This window comes from Pristiophorus japonicus, unplaced genomic scaffold (assembly GCF_044704955.1).
Source record: "Pristiophorus japonicus isolate sPriJap1 unplaced genomic scaffold, sPriJap1.hap1 HAP1_SCAFFOLD_52, whole genome shotgun sequence".
Lineage (NCBI taxonomy): Eukaryota > Metazoa > Chordata > Chondrichthyes > Pristiophoridae > Pristiophorus > Pristiophorus japonicus.
Genome location: NW_027254426.1, coordinates 4516378 through 4534221, shown reverse-complemented (window position 1 = coordinate 4534221; position 17844 = coordinate 4516378). Strand labels below are relative to the sequence as shown.

The 17844-nt window shown below is 47.1% G+C and overlaps 3 non-coding genes across 3 annotated transcripts; 2 read left to right on the top strand and 1 right to left on the bottom strand.

Annotated features, from left to right (window-relative positions):
* Positions 1-6315: 6315 nt before the first annotated feature.
* On the top strand, positions 6316-6389 carry trnan-guu (transfer RNA asparagine (anticodon GUU)). Its single transcript has one exon. It is a non-coding gene; the product is annotated as a tRNA-Asn (tRNA).
* Positions 6390-8358: 1969 nt separating this feature from the next.
* trnak-cuu (transfer RNA lysine (anticodon CUU)) lies at positions 8359-8431 on the bottom strand. The gene has a single exon. It is a non-coding gene; the product is annotated as a tRNA-Lys (tRNA).
* Positions 8432-14575: 6144 nt separating this feature from the next.
* trnaw-cca (transfer RNA tryptophan (anticodon CCA)) lies at positions 14576-14647 on the top strand. The gene has a single exon. It is a non-coding gene; the product is annotated as a tRNA-Trp (tRNA).
* Positions 14648-17844: the final 3197 nt, after the last annotated feature.

The window sequence follows — 17844 nt, the reverse complement described above, 5'->3', positions numbered from 1 at the left end:
CCGGCCGACCAAGAGCTATCCAGCCTAATCCCACTTTCCAGCTCTCGGTCCAGAGCTCTGTAGGCTGCAGCACTTTAAGTGCACACCACGTACTTTTAAATGTGGTGAGGGTCCCTCCCTCTACCACCCTTTCAGGCATTGAGTTCCAGACACCAGCACCCTCTGGGTGATGAAATGTCCCCTCATATCTCCTCTAAACCTCCCCCAATTACTTTAATTCTACGCCCCTTGGTTGTTGACCCCTCTGCCAAGGGAAACAGGACCTTCCTATCCATTCTATCTCGGCCCCTCAATTTTATACACCTCAACCAGGTCTCCGCTCAGATGCCTTTGTTGCAAAGAAAACAGATTCAGCATCTCCAAACTATCCTCATAGACAAAATTCTCCAGACCAGGCAACATTCTAGTAAATCTCCTCTGCACCCTTTCCAGTGAAATCACATTATTCCTGTAATGTGGTGACCAGAACTGCACACAGTACTCCAGCTGCGGTGTAGCCAGTGTTTTGTACAGTTCAAGCATAACCTCCTTGCTCTTGTATTCCATGCCTTGACTAATATCGGCAAGTATTCCATATGCTTTCTTAACCACATTAACTACCTAGCCTGCTACCTTCAGGGATCTGAGGACCTGCACTCCAAGGTCCCTTTATTCCTCTACACATTTCAGTGTCGTACCATTTAATGTGTATTCCCCTGCCTTGTTGAACCTCCCCAAATGCATTACCTCACACTTATCTGGATTGAATTCCATTTGCCACAGTTCTGCCCACCTGACCAGTACATTGATCAGCATCATCATAGGCGGTCCCTCGATCGAGGACGATTTGCTTCCATGAGTTCACAGGTGTTTCGATGAAGGACCCGATGTTCCAGTCCTGAATCCAATTGAGGGGGTGGAAAATGCCTTTGTGTGGATTTTTTTAACGTGAGGTGACCGTTGCACCCCAGCCACACACGGGCTTGACAGAGCTAGGTCTTGGTCCAGTGGCAAGGGTTAACCAAGACGACAGGAGACCAGCTCTGCTGCACGGACCTAGCGGGCAAACATATCACAGTGTGGGCTGGGCCCGTGCTGCCCCTGGGCCCTCGGCTCTTCTGGGCCCGGTATCCTCATCTGTCGCACCTCCTCCACGATCTGTCGCCGCTCCTCCACCATAAACATTCACCGCATCGCGCCACAAACACTCACCGCTCATCCTCCCCGACCTTCCCACTCCTCTGCACCTAGGCCCTGCCGATGTTCCTGCTCACGCTCCAAAATGACGACCAGGGTGTTGATGACGTCACTCAGACGCCCATCTCAAAAACGTCGGTATTTGTTTAAATACCTTAAAAATGTTAACATATATGTAATAAAGCTTGAAGCACCTCCCGGAATTCCTTCTAAGATGGGATTATGGTTTGTTGATCCAGATTCCAGAATGCATGGAGAGATGTTACCCGTGGTATAAGGTGGTATGGCTGGATTCCGATGGACTGCATGGACAGCTTACCAACTTCGCTTGTTGTTTTACTATCATCGCGCTGGTCCCTCGGAGAACAGTGTGAAGTGGTGGGAGGATCAATGTGGCCAGGATTCGTGTCCTGGTCAATATTTATCCCTCAATCATCATCACAGAGACAGATGATCTGGTCATCATCACACTGCTGCCTATAGGAGCCTGCCATGTGCAAATTGGCGGCTGTGTCTCCCACACTACAAGAGCGACCGCACTTCAAAAAGTACTTCATTGGCTGCAAAGCGCCTTGAGACATCCATTGATATCTTCCTGTAGTCCGCCACTTTCTTCTTCATTATCAACCACTCAGCCTATTTTAGTGTCATCTGCAAACTTCTTACTCATACCCTCAACATTTCAGTCCAAATCATTGATGTATACCACAAAAAGCAAGGGACCCAGCACTGAGCCCTGCAGAATCCCACTGGATCACAAAATCACCCATCAACCATTATGCTTTGATTCCTGCCTCTGCACAAATTTTGGACCCAACTTACCACTTTGCCCTTGCATCCCATGGGCTCTTACATTCCTAACCAGTCTGCCAAGTGCGACCTTATCAAAAGCTTTGCTAAAGTGCATATACATTATATCATACCACTGCCCTCAACAACCCTCCTGGTTACCTCCTCGAAAAATGAAATCAACTTAGTCAGACATGACCTTCCCTTGACAAATTCATGTTGACTATCCTTGATTAATACATTTCTTTCCAAATGAAGATTTATCCTGTCCCTCAGGATTTTTACAAATAATTGTAAAAGGTTCAGCTGACCAGCCTGTATTTACTCAATCCCTTTCTCCCTTTTTAAACAAAGGTATAACGTTAGCAGTGCTCCAATCCTCTGGCCCCGCACCTGTAGCCAGTGAGGATTGGACAATGGCGGTCAGAGCCTCTGCTATTTCCTCTTTTGCTGCTCTTATCAGCCTGAGATACATTTCATCCGGGCCTGGGGAATTATCCACTTTCGAAGCTGCTGAACCACCAATACTTCCTCTCTCACTATGTTTATTTCATCTAATATTTCACACTTCTCCACCCTCATTGCAAAGTCCACATCGCCCCTCTCTTTTGTGAAATAAGATGCAAAGTATTCATTAAGAATCCTACCCAAGTATTCTGCCTCCGCGTACAGATTCCCTTTATGGACTCTAATCGGCCCCACTCTTTCTCTATTTATCATCGTGCTCTTAATGTATTTATAAAACATCTTTGTGTTTTACCAGATTTTTTTGCCAACATTCTCTCATGCTCTCTCTTTGCTTTCCTGATATATTTTTTAATTGCACCTCTGCACCTCGAGAGTTTCTGCAGTATTGAGTTATCGGTATCTGTCATAAGCTTCCCTTTTTTTCGTTAGCTTTCCCTGTATGTCTCCTGACATCCTGGGAGCTCTGATTTGTTAGTCCCATCTTTGTTTTAAGGGAACATACTTGCTCTGTCCCCTCAGGATCTCCTGCTTGAATGCCTCCCACTGCTCTGACACTGATTTACTAGCAAGTAGCCGTTCTCAGTCCACTTTGGCCAAATTCCATCTCAGCTCAGCAAAATTGGCTTTACCCCAATTGAGAACTTTTATTCCTGGTCCGCTTTGTCCTTTTCTATCACTACCCTAAACCTTACTGAGTCTGATCACTCGCATCAAAATGCTCTCTCACTGATACCCCTCATACCTGCCCCTCTTCGATCACAAGACCCAGTCCAGAACCGCCCCTCCCTTGATGGGCTTGTTACATACTGGATAAAGAATTTCTCCTGAATGCATTTTAGGAATTCTCCACCATCTGCACCATTCACACTCTCATTTTCCCAGTTAATATTCGGGTAGTTAAAATCCTCCACTATTACAGCTCTATTGGTTTTGCACTTCTCAACATGCTGCCCATATATTTGTTCTTCTATTTCCCTCTAACTGCCCGGGTGTCTATAGTGCACTCCCAGTAGTGCGATCGCCCCTTTTTTGTTCTTCAATTCAACCCACATGGCCTCGTTTGATGACCCCTCTAACACATCTTTCTTTTAACAGCTGCAGGATCCATCAATAATCTCTCACAACTCAACTGAAAGCAGCTGGAATGTGTAGCTTTGAGAGGGGCTTTCTGCACCGTCAGGGCTGGAAACTGTAGAGTTTGAATGTCTACCGAACTGTTCAGAGTATTCAGCAAATATCGCAGGACTGGGAGACATTGTGCTTTGTTAATACTGAACCAGAAATGCACATTATTCAATGCTTCTCATATTTAATTGAGCACGTTTTCAGCTGGTTTTGAAACGGGAACCATTTGCATGTTAAGCGAATGTGATGACCACTACACTACGGAACACACGCTTTCAAAACAGACTGCAACCTGAATGCAGCAACATAGACCGCTCGGCCATCCTGCATGCTCAATATTACGTGTGGCCACCTGCAGTTTGATTTTGAACTTTTGTGTCCTGTCACATGAAGTAAATGAGGACAGCAGGCGTATCTCTGCCTGACACCGGGTAAACAGTGAGACAGACCTTGGAGCAAGGGTCTGGTTATTGTGAAACAGCAAAGAAAATATTAATTCTGGAATTACCCAAAGGAACAGGGACCTCAACATGATTTAAACACGCAACTTTCTGATCAAGAGGCAGACACACCACCGCTGCACCACGAGGCCTAAACACTGAGTCTGAGATGTTCGTCTATATGAAGGTTCTGCAATAAAAGGGGCTTTAAAATCCCCGCCCATTCCCACCGGGTGTCAGAAGCAGCGCTCAACTGCCAGTCACCATATGTTTATTTGTTAAACTTTTGTGTTGCTTTCACGGGAAAGCATCATTAATTAACCCATCACCTTCTTTTGCACAATGAAAGAAATGCCAACTGAGGGAGAGTCGATACTTTAATCAATAAATACAGCGAATGCTGGAAATCTCAGCAGGTCAGGCAGTATTTGCTCGGAGACGAAACTCAGCTCTGATTGTTCATCCACAGCAAGTTTAAACATAATGCTCACACTTGGGATCGAACCAGGGACCTTACACGTTTTAAGCAAACGTGATAACTACTACACTACGGAAACCTCTGGCAAAGCAGCCCCAACAGAGGGGAGCTGACCAGTGAGCTCCCTCTGTGCTGATCGGGAATGTGCTGGCTCACCTAAAACAACTTCTGTCCCACACTCAAAGCTCTCAATCCTTCTCCTCCGCTGCCTTTACAGAAATGTCACGGATCACCCAGCCACCGTGTTCACTTCCACATCCTCACAGTGGGGCCACAGAGACTCCTACCGTCTCCCCGCGATCAGCGAACACACCAATTTGTAAAATTAAACCCCGAACACCTGTCCGGCAAAGGGCAGGAGAAGCGGGAGAGTGTGTAAGCTCATTCTGTAACAGATATTAGTGGGGTTATTAACGGCGATTACAGCAATCATTAATCCTCTCACACACCTCAATTATCTTTCTGCGATGAACTGATTGAGAATGGAAAGAAGTTTAATGCTCGAGATCTTAACCACTCGACCATAGAACAGCTTCGATAATTTGTATAAATATAAAAATATATATTTATTTATGGACCTGAATATCAACGGCTAGCTGCCGAGACCTCATGGCGCGACGGTAGTGCATCTAACTTTGAGCGAGAGAAATTGTTCCACAGTGACACCCATTTCATCTTTTGTTCCCTTTTAAACACTAGAAACTGAGCCAGGGGAATTAATAGAGAAACCAAAGCTCAACGATACAGACAAGAGGAAGAGCGAAGGGGAAATACTGTCCCCACCCAGAACTAATGCAGAAACCCCTCTGCTGCGCTCAGGGTGGCCACCCACAGCCTGGATACACTAACGTCCCAACAGCTCATTGACTGTCGGAGTGGGACTGTGCGGCGCTTCAGAAGACAGGTCGAAAAAGCAAAGTCACTGAATCGATCTCATGTGCTCCTTCTGCCAATAATAGCTACACACAAAAAATGCTTTTATAAAGTTACACCTTATCTCCAAGTTTGTCAAAAAGTTAGCTTGTTGGTCAAGGGGTATGATTCTCGTTTCTGGCTTGTTAATTGAAATTTGCGAGAGATCCCGGCCGAGCCCACTATTCTGCCGCCAATTTTGAAATTACATCGAACTTTTGCAAAGAAGGACTTGCATTTCTGGAACACCTTTCAGGAACTCATGATGCGTTAAAGCGCTTTACAGTCGTTGAGTTGTGTTTGAAGTGTTGTAGTGTGGGGAAAGATGTGCCCAAATCACCCCACACGAACCTCAACTCTTTGCGAAGGAGTTCGGTGCAAATTATCAGGGACTTGGACTTTCTTTGAATGAGTTCTGCTTGTACCTGTATTCAAGCTTGAAACAGCAACTAGGCTTCCATCTCACGGGAGCAGCGTGTCGTGGTTAGCGAGTAGGTGACGAGGTTTGGGGTTGATGTACGTCACTTTCAATCTTTGAAATTTCACCAAGCAAAGAAATGATGAATCCAACTGTCCCTGTAATCCTTTTGTTCAGGTTTAATCACAGGAATATCTGCAGTCAGGAGATGAAAAGTAATTAAAACCGACGACTGGCTTTGGGACAATCAGTATACTTTGTCACAGACAAGGCACCGGAAGGCTGGAAGGTAGATCACACCGGTTGTAGGAGAGCTGGTTGGCGGTGACATGGAAGTGTCTGCAGTGTGCGGGACCAGACTGCTTCCATGCATCCACAATGAATGTCCCTCCCTTTATTTGGGAAAAGTACAACTGACAGTGGACAAGTTCCATCCCGGTCGGAGCAATCTGAAGCTTTAACTGACTGAAACCCTGGTTTGGGATGTCTTGCAGTTTATATTTAAGTTAGTCTCTGTGGCGCAATGGGTTAACGCATTCAGCTGTTAACCGAACGGTTGGTGGTTTGAGCCCACCCAGGGACGAAGCCTTTAACTGTTTTCCTCGAGGATTCGGTGCTGCACAGTTCCAGGTTGTCATTGTGCGTTTTGGCTGCACGAATATATTCCGCAAACATTGCCAGCTGTGCTGTTATCCAGTGAGTTCCCACTCCAATACTTTTATGAACATTTAGTTCATGGAAAACGATAAAAAATTTTTACATGGACCATGGTCCTCCATCCAGTCCACGAGAAATAAATTACATTATTATGTTTAAAGGAACTGGTGGAAATTGTCTGACCGATCGTTATGGCTTTGCTCAGATTCTGAGAGTCAACAGTTTGCGAAGAATTATCTCATGGCCAATGCCTAGCATGAAAATGTCTCTCAGCATTTGTTCTAGGAATCCCTCAAATTTGCAATGTCCTGCGAGGCGCCTTAATTCGGCGACATAGCTCGCCACTTCCTGGCCCTCCGACCGTTGGCACATGTAGAACCGATACCTCGCCATCAGATCGCTTTCTTTAGGATTTAGATGCTCGCAGAGCAGCGTACACAATTCTTCATAGGATTTAGTTGTTGGTGTCACCAGAGCTAGAAGATTCTTCATGAGGCCATAGGTTGCTGCCCCACAGACGGTAAGGAGGATCGCCCTTCATTTGGCAGCGTTCTCGTCGCCTTCCAGCTCGTTGGCCACGAAGTATTGGTCGAGTATCTCCACAAAGGCTTCGCAATCGTCCACTTCTCCAGGATACCAACTGTTCCTTGCATTTTTGCGTGGTTGTTCATTGTCTCGTCGCCAATTGATACGCTCATAATAAAGGATGAAACTTAGTATTGTGAACACTGAGTAAGTGTGACCTGAGCTCCTTTAATAAGACTCCAGAGTACAGGTACCTCATGGGTGGCCTGCTAACATACCGTGCTCCCAAGGGATACTGGGATCCCTTGGGATTCCGAAAGGTAGGCCCTCTGATGATGGTGTGCACAGGTTGTCAAGGGTTAAATACATAACACAAGATGTGAACAGAAATCAACCATCAAAAGCCCTGTCATTAACCGCAAAGGGTTTCCTGCAATTTTCTGATCGCAAAGCGCTTTCAGTCCTTTTCCTTAAAATTGCAGACGTGGAAATTGGGGAGTTTAATGACTTTGAAAGGAGGACATTGTTGTTTGGTGCCGTTCTGGTCAGAGAAATGTTTGTGACAGGAACTTTTTGCAGAGAGAGGGATTGAGCATTTCAGCTTGTTGCTGAACTCTTCTCTCTGGGCACTGAGCTGAGCAGCAGTTTCTGTCGTGTGGAGCTTATTACATTTCCTTCACACGTGAAAAGTTCCCGGTTCAAGCCTGCGCAGAAACATTATTTCTCAAACAAAAACTTGTCTGCAATAAAAACTGCTTTGGATGCATTGTTGAATGAGCAATGCACATTTAAAACCAGTCTCCTCCAATTCAGATTGTGTAAAATCAGATCGGGGATAAAACTTCATCAAGGATTAAAGTTTCATGAGTTATTAAAGTTCACTTTTAGAAGTTTTGACTGTCCCTGTCAGCATTTCATTCATTCTGTAAAACAACACTTTCGGTTTACACCAGCGGATCTCAGCTGCATTTGAAACCCACAAACAACTCATTAATTATTCGCTCTTCCCCAGTTCCAGAGCTCAGAGTGTTATTGTCCATCCCTGGGATACAAGCTACCTCGGACCCGGACCAAAGCTCCCCGTACACCGAGCACAGGCTCAGGAAAACCCCGGGGGAGAGGTTTACCGTTCACTGGGCCTTCCAGGAGCCCTGAACAACCGCCCGGTCTGAAACTTTCCAGAGTAATAACTTGTATCTGGAACATCTAACAGTAAGGACGGCCGAGCGGTCTGAGGCGCTGCTTTCATTATTTGAATAAATTATCAATTCTCCCTCAGTTCGCATTTTTATCATTGTGCAAAAGAAGATCATGGGTTCATTAATGATGTTGACCCGCGAAAGCAACACAAAAGTTTAATGAAAAGTAATCGCCCAACGTGGGGCTCGAACCCACGACCCTGAGATTAAGAGTCTCATGCTCTACCGACTGAGCTAGCCGGGCTTCTCAACATTTACCCTGTCAATCCCCTTCAGAATATTGTCCGTTTCAATGAGATCACCTCTCATTCTTCTAAACTCCAGAGAGTATCGGCATGTTCTGCACAATCTCTCACCATCGGACAATCCTCTCATCCCAAGAATCGGTCTGGTAAACCTCCATTGTACCACCTCCAAGGCAAGTATATTCTTCCTCAGAAAAGGAGACCAAAACTGTGCGCAGTACTCCAGGTGTGGTCTCACCAGGGCCCTGTACAATTGGAGCAGGATTTCCTTACTCTTGCACTAAGGGCGGAATATTAGGTGCTATGGTCTGAATATCCTGATTTTCTGCTGATTCTACGGTTGTATAAAAAGTTATTGAAATTCGACAGTCACTCGGCAAACATATTTGTATTTCCTTCAGTGTGCAACACTGATGGATGGATTAATGATGATTGAAACAATTATTCAGTATTTCACAGACTTGAATTATATTTGTCAACTTGCTCTGTAAAAATGCTTTCCCTGACCAGGAATCAAACCCAGACCACGGCAGTGAGAGCACCGAATGCTAACCACTAGACCACCAGGGAACACTGCTTGCAGCCTCTGCGATAGCTTTAAATATAGTCAGCTTACAATCACAGCTGAGAATTGTGCGGTTACACGGCGTGTAACTGGATTTGCTGGGAGCAGCGTGGAGGCCCCGACCTGCGTGAGAACACCAGCGGCTGGTCGGGGCCATAAAAGGAGCGGTGAGCGGCGGCCTGTGAGCAGCGTGGTGGTGTACCACGGCAAGGTACAGTGCGAGCTGGTGCAGGAGGGCGACGGCAGCGAAGAGTGACGTCATCAAAGTCCAGGTCGGTGATTGGAGCGTGGGCAGGTACAGCAGGAGCAGCGAGAGACTGTGGAGGGATGTGATCGGGGACCAGGGGCGGCGTGAGTTCAGGGCCAGGGGCCCAGTGGCAGCACGGTCCAGCCTACACTGCGATATGTGTGGGCACTGGGTCCGTGCAGCAGAGCTGGTCTCCAGTCGTCTTGGATAACACTTGCCACTGGACCATGACCTCGCTCTGTCAAGCCTGTGTGATGGCTGGGGTGCAACCGTCACCACACGTTAAAAAAATCCACGCACAGGTATCTTCCACACTTCAACATGCAGTTCGGGACCTGGAATATTAGGTCCATCATTGAAACACCTGTGAACTCATCCTTTTTTGGCGTGGAAGCAAGTCATCCTCGCTTCGAGGGACTGTCTATGATGATGATGAACTGGATTTGCTGCAGTCCGCGGGCAGCAGGTGATGAAAGCGGGCGTTAGAGTGTGAGTGACAGGTGGGCACTGCTTCTGATGCTGTCTGACCCACAGTGGGAGTGGCCGGGGATTTTAAAGCCCTTTCATTGCACCAATGCAGGGTAAATGAAACTGTGTTTCAGGAACCTTCATGTATACAAACATAGGCATCCTGCACTATAGACCTCGTGGTGCTACGGTCGTGTGTCTGACTCCAGATCAGAAGGCTGCGTGTTTATATCACGTCGGGGTCACTGTACTTTTCCATATTGTTCTTCCGGAATTGAGATTTTCTTTGCTGCATCACAATTTACTTTCCCATCCATCTTTGTACAATCAGCAAACTTGGCTCCATTACACTGGGTCCCTGTATCCCTGGGATAGGGGAGGGAAGACACACCGGAGAAGTGTGAGCTTGTGGACCGGAGAAGTTGCAGCTGCTGGAGCTGTGCGTTTTATCGGGGAGGGACGGGGGGAGAGCCCGCCGAGCGACCGGAGAAGTGAGAAGCTGCTGTGCTTTTCATCGGGTTTGACACTGTTTAAAAATGGCAGAATGCCAAGTTTTCTCTCCCGACTCCCCATGCGCGAAGGTGCCGGCAGTGTTTTCGGCGCAGGCATTTGGCTCCGCCCCCCACTTCACCATTGACACCATGCCAGGACTCCGGGGACTGTACACAGCAGGCAGGATGGGGCGAGTTTTTCCCCGCGCCATTTCCAGCGCGCAAAGTCAGTGCGCCGACAAAACTGCTCGGGGAAAATCTAGCTCTTAAAGAGTAAGGAGTGCACTGAAGGAAATACAAATATGTTTGCCAAGCAACTGTCAAATTTTAATAACTTTTTATACAACCATCGAATCAGCAAAAAACAGGGCACTCGCCCCATAGTACCTAATATATAGCCCACAGTACAAGAGTAAGGAAGTCTTGCTACAATTGTACAGGGCCCTGGTGAGATGAGGACAAACTTCTTCACTCAGAGAGTTGTTAACCTGTGGAATTCTCTGTCGCAGAGTTGTTGATGCCAGTTTGTTAGATATATTCAAGAGGGAGTTAGATGTGGCCCTTATAGCTAAAGGGATCAAGGGGTATGGAGCGAAAGCAGGAAAGGGGTACTGAGCTGAATGATCATCCATGATCTTATTGAATTGTGGTGCAGGCTCGAAGGGCCGAATGGCCTACTCCTGCACCTATTTTCTATGTTTCGATGGTTCTATGTCCTGCTACTGCTTCTTTAATCATGGATTCAACATTTGCCCAACCACAGATGTTAGGCTAACTGGTCTATAGTTCCCTGCTTTTTGTCTGCCTCCTTTTTTAAATAGGGACATTACATTTGCAGTTTTCCAATCTGCTGGGTCCTCCCTAGACTCCAGCGAGTGCATGTCCACAGATCACTGAAAGTAGCAGGGTAGGTCGGTAAGGTGGTTGAGAAGAAATATGGAATGATTGCCTTTATTAACAGAGGCATCGAATACAAGAGATGGGGTCGGTGGGGCAGGTTAGGTCACAGCTGGAGTACTGCGTGCAGTTCTGGTCGCCATATTACAGGAAGGACATGATTGCACTGAAGATGGTGCAGAGGAGATTTACGAGGATGTTGCCGGGAGTGGAGAATCTTCGCCATAAGGACAGATTAGAAAGGCTGGATTTGTTTTCCATGGAACAGAGACTGAGGGGAGACCTCATTGAGATGTAGTGGATAGAAAGGACCTATTTCCCTTAGCAGAGGGGTCAACAACAAGGAGGCATAAATTTAAAGTAATTGGTCGAAAGTTTAGAGGGGATATTTCTTCACGCAGAGGGTTGTGGGGGTCTGGAACTCACTGCCTGAAAGGGTGGTAGAGGCAGAAACCCTCAACACATTTAAAAAGTGCTTGGATGTGCACCTGAAGTGCCGTAACCTGCAGGGTTATGGACCTGTAGCTCGAAAGTGGGATTAGGCTGGAGAGCCTCGAGTTGGCCGGCGCGGACACGATGGACCGAAATGGCCTCCTTCCGTGCTGTAAACTTCTTTGATTCTATGAACTCATTTGCAAAGAGTTGAGGTGCGTGTGAGGTGATTTGGGCACATCTTTCCTCACGTGACAACATTTCAAAGGTACTGAACGGCTGTAAAGCGCTTTGATGCGTCATGAGTTACTGACAGACGCTGCAGAAATCCAAGTCCTTCTTTGCAAAATTTCAATCCAATCTCAAGGTTGGTTTGGGATTTGAAGCCAGGATCTTTCTGCAAATTTCAAGTAACAACCACGAAGCAAGAATCTTACCCCTGGACCAACAAACCACCTGCTTAGCAAATGTGGAGATAAGATGTAACCATTATTGAAGCATTTTTAGTGTATATTGCTATTCTTGATCGGAGGAGCACATGAGACGGAATCAGTGACTTGGCCTTTTCGACATGTCTTCTGAAGCGCCGCACGGTCCCACTCCTGCAGTCAATGAGCTGTTGGGACGTTAATGTATCCATCATCATCATCATCATAGGCGGTCCCTCGAAACGAGGATGACTTGCTTCCACGCCGAAAAGGGATGAGTTCACAGGTGTTTCAATGAAGGACCCGAACGACATCCCGAAGGGTGGAAGATGCCTGTGCGTGGATTTTTTTAACGTGTGGTGGCTGTTGCACCCCAGCCATCACACGGGCTTGACAGAGCGAGGTCTTGGTCCAGTGGCAAGGGTTAAGCAAGACGACAGGCGACCAGCTCTGCTGCACGGACCGAATGCACACACATATCGCAGTGTGGGCTGGGCCGTGCTAACCCTGGGCCCCTGGCCCCAAACTCATACTTCCGCTGGGCCCTGATCACGTTCCTCTACAGTCTCTCGCCGCTCCTTTGGCCCGATCTCGCCACTCCTACTGTATCTGCCCACGCTCCAATCACAGACCTGCACCTTGATGACATCACTCTTCGCTGCCGCCGCCCTCCTGCACCAGCTCGCGCTGCTCCCTGGAGCAGACTCCCGGGACCTCCACGCTGCTCACAGGGCCGCTCGCCGTTCCTTTTATGGCCCCGACCTGCCGCTGGTGTTCTCACGTTAGTGTATCCAGGCTGCGGCTGGCCACCCCGAGCGCAGCAGAGGGGTTTCTGCATTAGTTCTGGGTGGGGACAGTATCTTTCCCCTTCTCTCTTCCTCTTGTCTATATCCCTGTGCTTTTATTTCTCTATTTATTCCCCCTGTCTCAGTTTCTAGCGTTTTAAAGGGAACAAAAGATGAAATGAGTGTCACTGTGGAACAATTTCTCTCACTCAAAGTTAGATGCACTACCGTGCACCATGAGGTCGAGGTAGCTCGCCGTTGATATTCAGGTTCATATATAAATATATATAAATATATCTATATGTATCATAACCGTTCCCTGATGGTCGAGGGGTTAACATCCGGCGCACTAACCTGGTTTCAATTCTCGATCAATTCATCGCATAAAAATAATTGAGGTCTGTGAGACGATTAATAATTGCTGTAATCACCATGAATACCAATACATTCAGCGATAGACCGAGCTTACAGACTATCTGGCTTCTCCTGCCCTTTGCCGGGCACGTGTTTGGGGTTTAATTTAGTAAACAGGGCGAGTTCGCTGATCGCGGGGAGACGGTAGGAGCCTCGTGGCCCCACTGTGAGGATGTGGAAGTGAACACAGTGGCTGGGTGATCCGTGACATTTCTGTAAAGGGCAGCGGAGGAGAAGGATTGAGAACTTGCAGTGTGGGACAGAAGTTGTTTAAGGTGAGCCAACACATTCCCGATCAGCGCAGAGAGAGCTCACTGGTCAGCTCCCCTCTGTTGGGGCTGCTGTGCCAGAGGTTTCTGTAGTGCAGTGGTTATCACATTTGCTTTGTACGTGAAAAGTACCCGGTTTGATTCTGGACAGAAACATTATGTTTAAACTTGCTCTAAGAGAACAATCGGAGGAGAGTTTAGTCTCCTGGAAAATGCTGCCTGACCTGCTGAGATTTCCAGCATCTGCTGTCGTTATTAGCTATTTATTCTCCTGGTAGAAAGGCTCCCTTATTCCTGAATTGCTCTTTATTTAACCAATAAATAGATAACTTTCAGTGGGAGAAAACGGATCCACCGGGGACCTTTCGCGTGTGAGGCCAACGTGATATCCGCTACACTGCAGCCCATCAAAGGGTGAGAAACCACTGAATATAAAGGATGAGCTCACAAATATCAGGGGCAGTGCAGTCTGGTCAACGTCAAACCCCCCTTTCTTATTCAGCAGAGGCATGAACGGGAGTCAGATGCCACAAAGTTTAATTAAAGATACAAATACAAGTAAAACTTCCAAATCTTTTCACTGTAAAATTCTTTCACTTTATTTGAAATCCTACTGCGTTGAATCTGAAAATGATCACCATGGGATTTTATCTTCGCTGCTGATTCTAATTTCTCTGCACGGAAGGAATAACCGGTGCTGTTAAATTTGACAAAAGTTGCCCCAGATTCCTGGTGACATCGGCAATACAGTGTGTAAAATGGGTTAACATGCTGAAGAACATAAGAACAAAAGAAATAGGAGGAGGAGTCCGTCATACGCCCCTCGAGCCTGCTCCGCCATTTAATACGATCATGGCCGATGCGATCATGGACTCAGGTCCACTTCCCTGCCCGCTCCGCAAAGCACAGGACAAATGATTGAAGTATCGACTGTCCCTCAGTTAGCATTTCTTTCATTGTGCAAAAGAAGGTGACGGGTTAATTAATGATGCTTTTCCGTGAACGCAACACAAAAGTTGAAGAAAAAAACATATGGTGACTGGCAGGTGAGCGTTGCTTCTGACACCTGGTGGGAATGGGCGGGGATTTTCAAGCCCCTTGAATTGTGAAAGCTTCATATAGAGGAACATCTCAAACACATTTTGTCGGCCTCGTGGCGCAACGGTAGCGCGTCTAACTCCAGATCAGAAGGTTGCGTGTTCAAATCACGTCGGGGTCACTGTTCTTTCAGAATTAATATTTTCTTTGCTGTTTGGCAATAACCAGACCCTTGTTCCAAGGTCTGTCTCATTGTTTCCCCAGTGTCAGGCAGAGATACGCCTGCTGCCCTCATTTAATTCATGTGCCAGGACACAAAAGTTCAAAATCAACTTGCAGGTGGCCACACACACCGCCGAGCGGTCGAAGGTGCTGTGATTAGATCGCAGTTTTCTCTGGAGGTGTGGGTTTGAATTCAACTTCTGACATTTCTTGTTTTTAATCATAAAACGAAACTCATTGTTTGACACCACGACCAACTCCTTAAAACTGGGATTCAGCAGTTCACCTGCTCGCTTAACATTTCCGTCTGACCTGGTGCTGAAAGTGGAGATGTTTCCGCAGTGTCGCGGTTAACACGTTCGCGTCACACGCGAAAGCTCACCAGGCGGGAATATTTTCTGTAGCTTTCTCCTCATGCATGCTCAGGGGCGAGTTTGTTCTCCTGTGAAAAGTTCATAAGATGATAAGCATGTAAGAATTAGGGGCCGGAGTACGCCATTCGGCCCCTCGAGCCTGGTCCACCATTCAAGAAGATCCTGGCAGTTCCTCGACAGCAAGTTTAAACATCTGGGGCAGAGCCAACAGGCGACTGTCTGCAATCAGTGAGAGAACGGTCTGTTTGGCAGAAGTCTGGCGAGCTCAGTCAGTGAAATATAAGACTTTTAATCTCAGGGTCGTGGTTTCGACACCAACATTGGACATTTACATTTTTCATAGAATTATAGAATGATCGAAGTTTGCAGCACAAAAGGAGGGCATTTTGGCCCATCACTTCCACCCCGGCCAACAAGAGGCGATCCAGCTTCATCCCACTTTCCAGCTCTGGGTCCATAACCCTACAGGTTACGGCACTTCAGGTGCACATCCAAATACTTTTTACATGTGGTATCTGCCTCCGCCATTCTTTCAGGCAGTGAGTTCCTGACCCCCACAAACCTCTGCATGAAGAATTTTACCTTCAAATCCTCTTTAAACCTTCTACCAATTACTTTAAATATATGCCCCCTGGTTGTTGACCCCTCTGCTATCCACTATATCTCGGCCCCTCATAATTTTACACATCTCAATGTTGTCTCCCTTCAGCCTCCTCTGTTCCAATAAAAACAAACCCAGCCGATCCAATCTATCCCCATAGCTAAAATTCTCCAAGCCTGGCAACATCCTCGTAAATCTCCTCTGTACCCTCTCGTACAATCACATAATTCCTGCAATACGGTGACCAGAACTACACACAGTACTCCAGCTGTGGCCGAACCAGTGTTTTATACATTTCAAGCATAACCAACCTGCCTCAGCCAATAAAGGTAAGCATTCCGTGCGTCTTCTTACCCACCTTATCCAACTGGCCTGCTGCCTTCAGGGATCTGTGGACATGCACTCCAAGGTCCCTTTGTTCTTCCACACTTCTCAATTTCCAACCATTTAATGTGTGTTTCTTTCCTTGTTTGCCCTCCCCAAATGCACAGCCTCACACTTCTCTGGATTAAATTAGTATCACCTGAAAACGTTTTAATCATACCTCCTATATTTAAGTTTTGATCATTGATGTTGCCACTAAAAGCCAGGGACCTAGCACTGAGCCCTGTGGAACCCCACTGGAACCATCCTTCCAGTCCCAAACACTCCAATCAAACATTACCCTTTGCTTCCTGCCTCTGAGCCAATTTTGTATCCGACTTGCCACTTTGCCCTGGTCCCATGGGCTTTTACTTTCGTGACCAGTCTTCCATGTGGGAACTTGGTGAAAGCTTTGCTAAAATCCTTATATACTACATCATACGCACTGCCCTCATCAATCCACTTGGTTACCTCCTCAACAAATTCAATCAAGTGAGTCAGACAAGACCTTCCCTGAACAAACCTCTGCTGACTATCAGTGATTAACCCATGTCTTTCTAAATGCAGAAATTAAATCATTGATACATTTTATCCTGCTTTCATGGGAAAACACCATTAATTAACTGATGATCTTTGTTGTGCATGTATAAAATAAGTATACATCCTGTACACTCAATGTACAGTTGCATAAGACCATTGGATGTATCTTCACACTGTATACACTATGCTTGTACCACCAGAGGGTGCAACTGGTGGAGACCTCGGGGTCACCTGTACACGACAGGTAACCAGGTATAAAAGGGAGCTCACAGTACTGTACCCTCACTCAGGAGCTGCAATAAGTGGACGAAGGTCACCACAGTTCAAGTACAATACCTTACCTCGTGGAGTCATTACTAGAGTGCTTACAAACACCATAACTGGTGACGAGATTACGAATTTCCAAGTGACAATGGCTAACCTTGGCACGTTTGAACAATTCGCCGATGGGGAAGATTGGGAGGCCTTTGTGGAAAGGCTCGAACACTTCTTTATTGTGAATGACGTGGGGGGAGACGACCCGACATCGCTGGCTGCGAAGTGCTGAGCTATCCTGCTCAGCAGTTGTGGGCCCACCGTCTATGGCCTTGTCAGGGACCTGCTCGTCCCAGAGAAGACAATAACATATGTGGAGCTCGTAACGCTGATACAGGAACAGCTCAAACCTATAGAGAGCATCCTCACAGCCAGACACCGGTTCTCTCGCCAAGAAATCGCAAAATATGCTGCAGACCTGAGACGATTGGCTGCACCATGTGATTTTAGCGATCACCTCACCGAAGTACTAAGGGACATCTTTGTTACTGGAATCGGTCACGAGGGCCTTCTCCACAGGCTGCTCTCTGCGGACACCACGGTCACCCTGCAGAAGGCAATTAATGTGAGCCAGGCGTTCATGATCTCGGCCTGCGATTGCAAGTGGATGTCTCACCCCCAGGACTCTAACCCAGCAAGTACTGTGAACCGAAAGTTGCCTTTTAGAGGCAGGGCTGCTGCTAGCAGTCTCTCTCAGGGAAGAGAGAACAGAACACCGAGTCCCAGAATCCTGAGTCCGCCGCATGGGGCCAACCATGTGGAGGAAATCACAGGGCCCACCAGTGCCGCTATAAAGACTATACTTGCAAAGGCTGTAACATGAAGGGCCACCTCCAGCGAATATGCAAGAGAAATCATACTCACCGAGTCGATGAAGAGTTGGCTGATCATCCGGAGTCCAGAGACGATGAGGTGTACGGAGTGTTAACCTGCACCACCGAGAGTTCCCCGGTGAAAATGGAA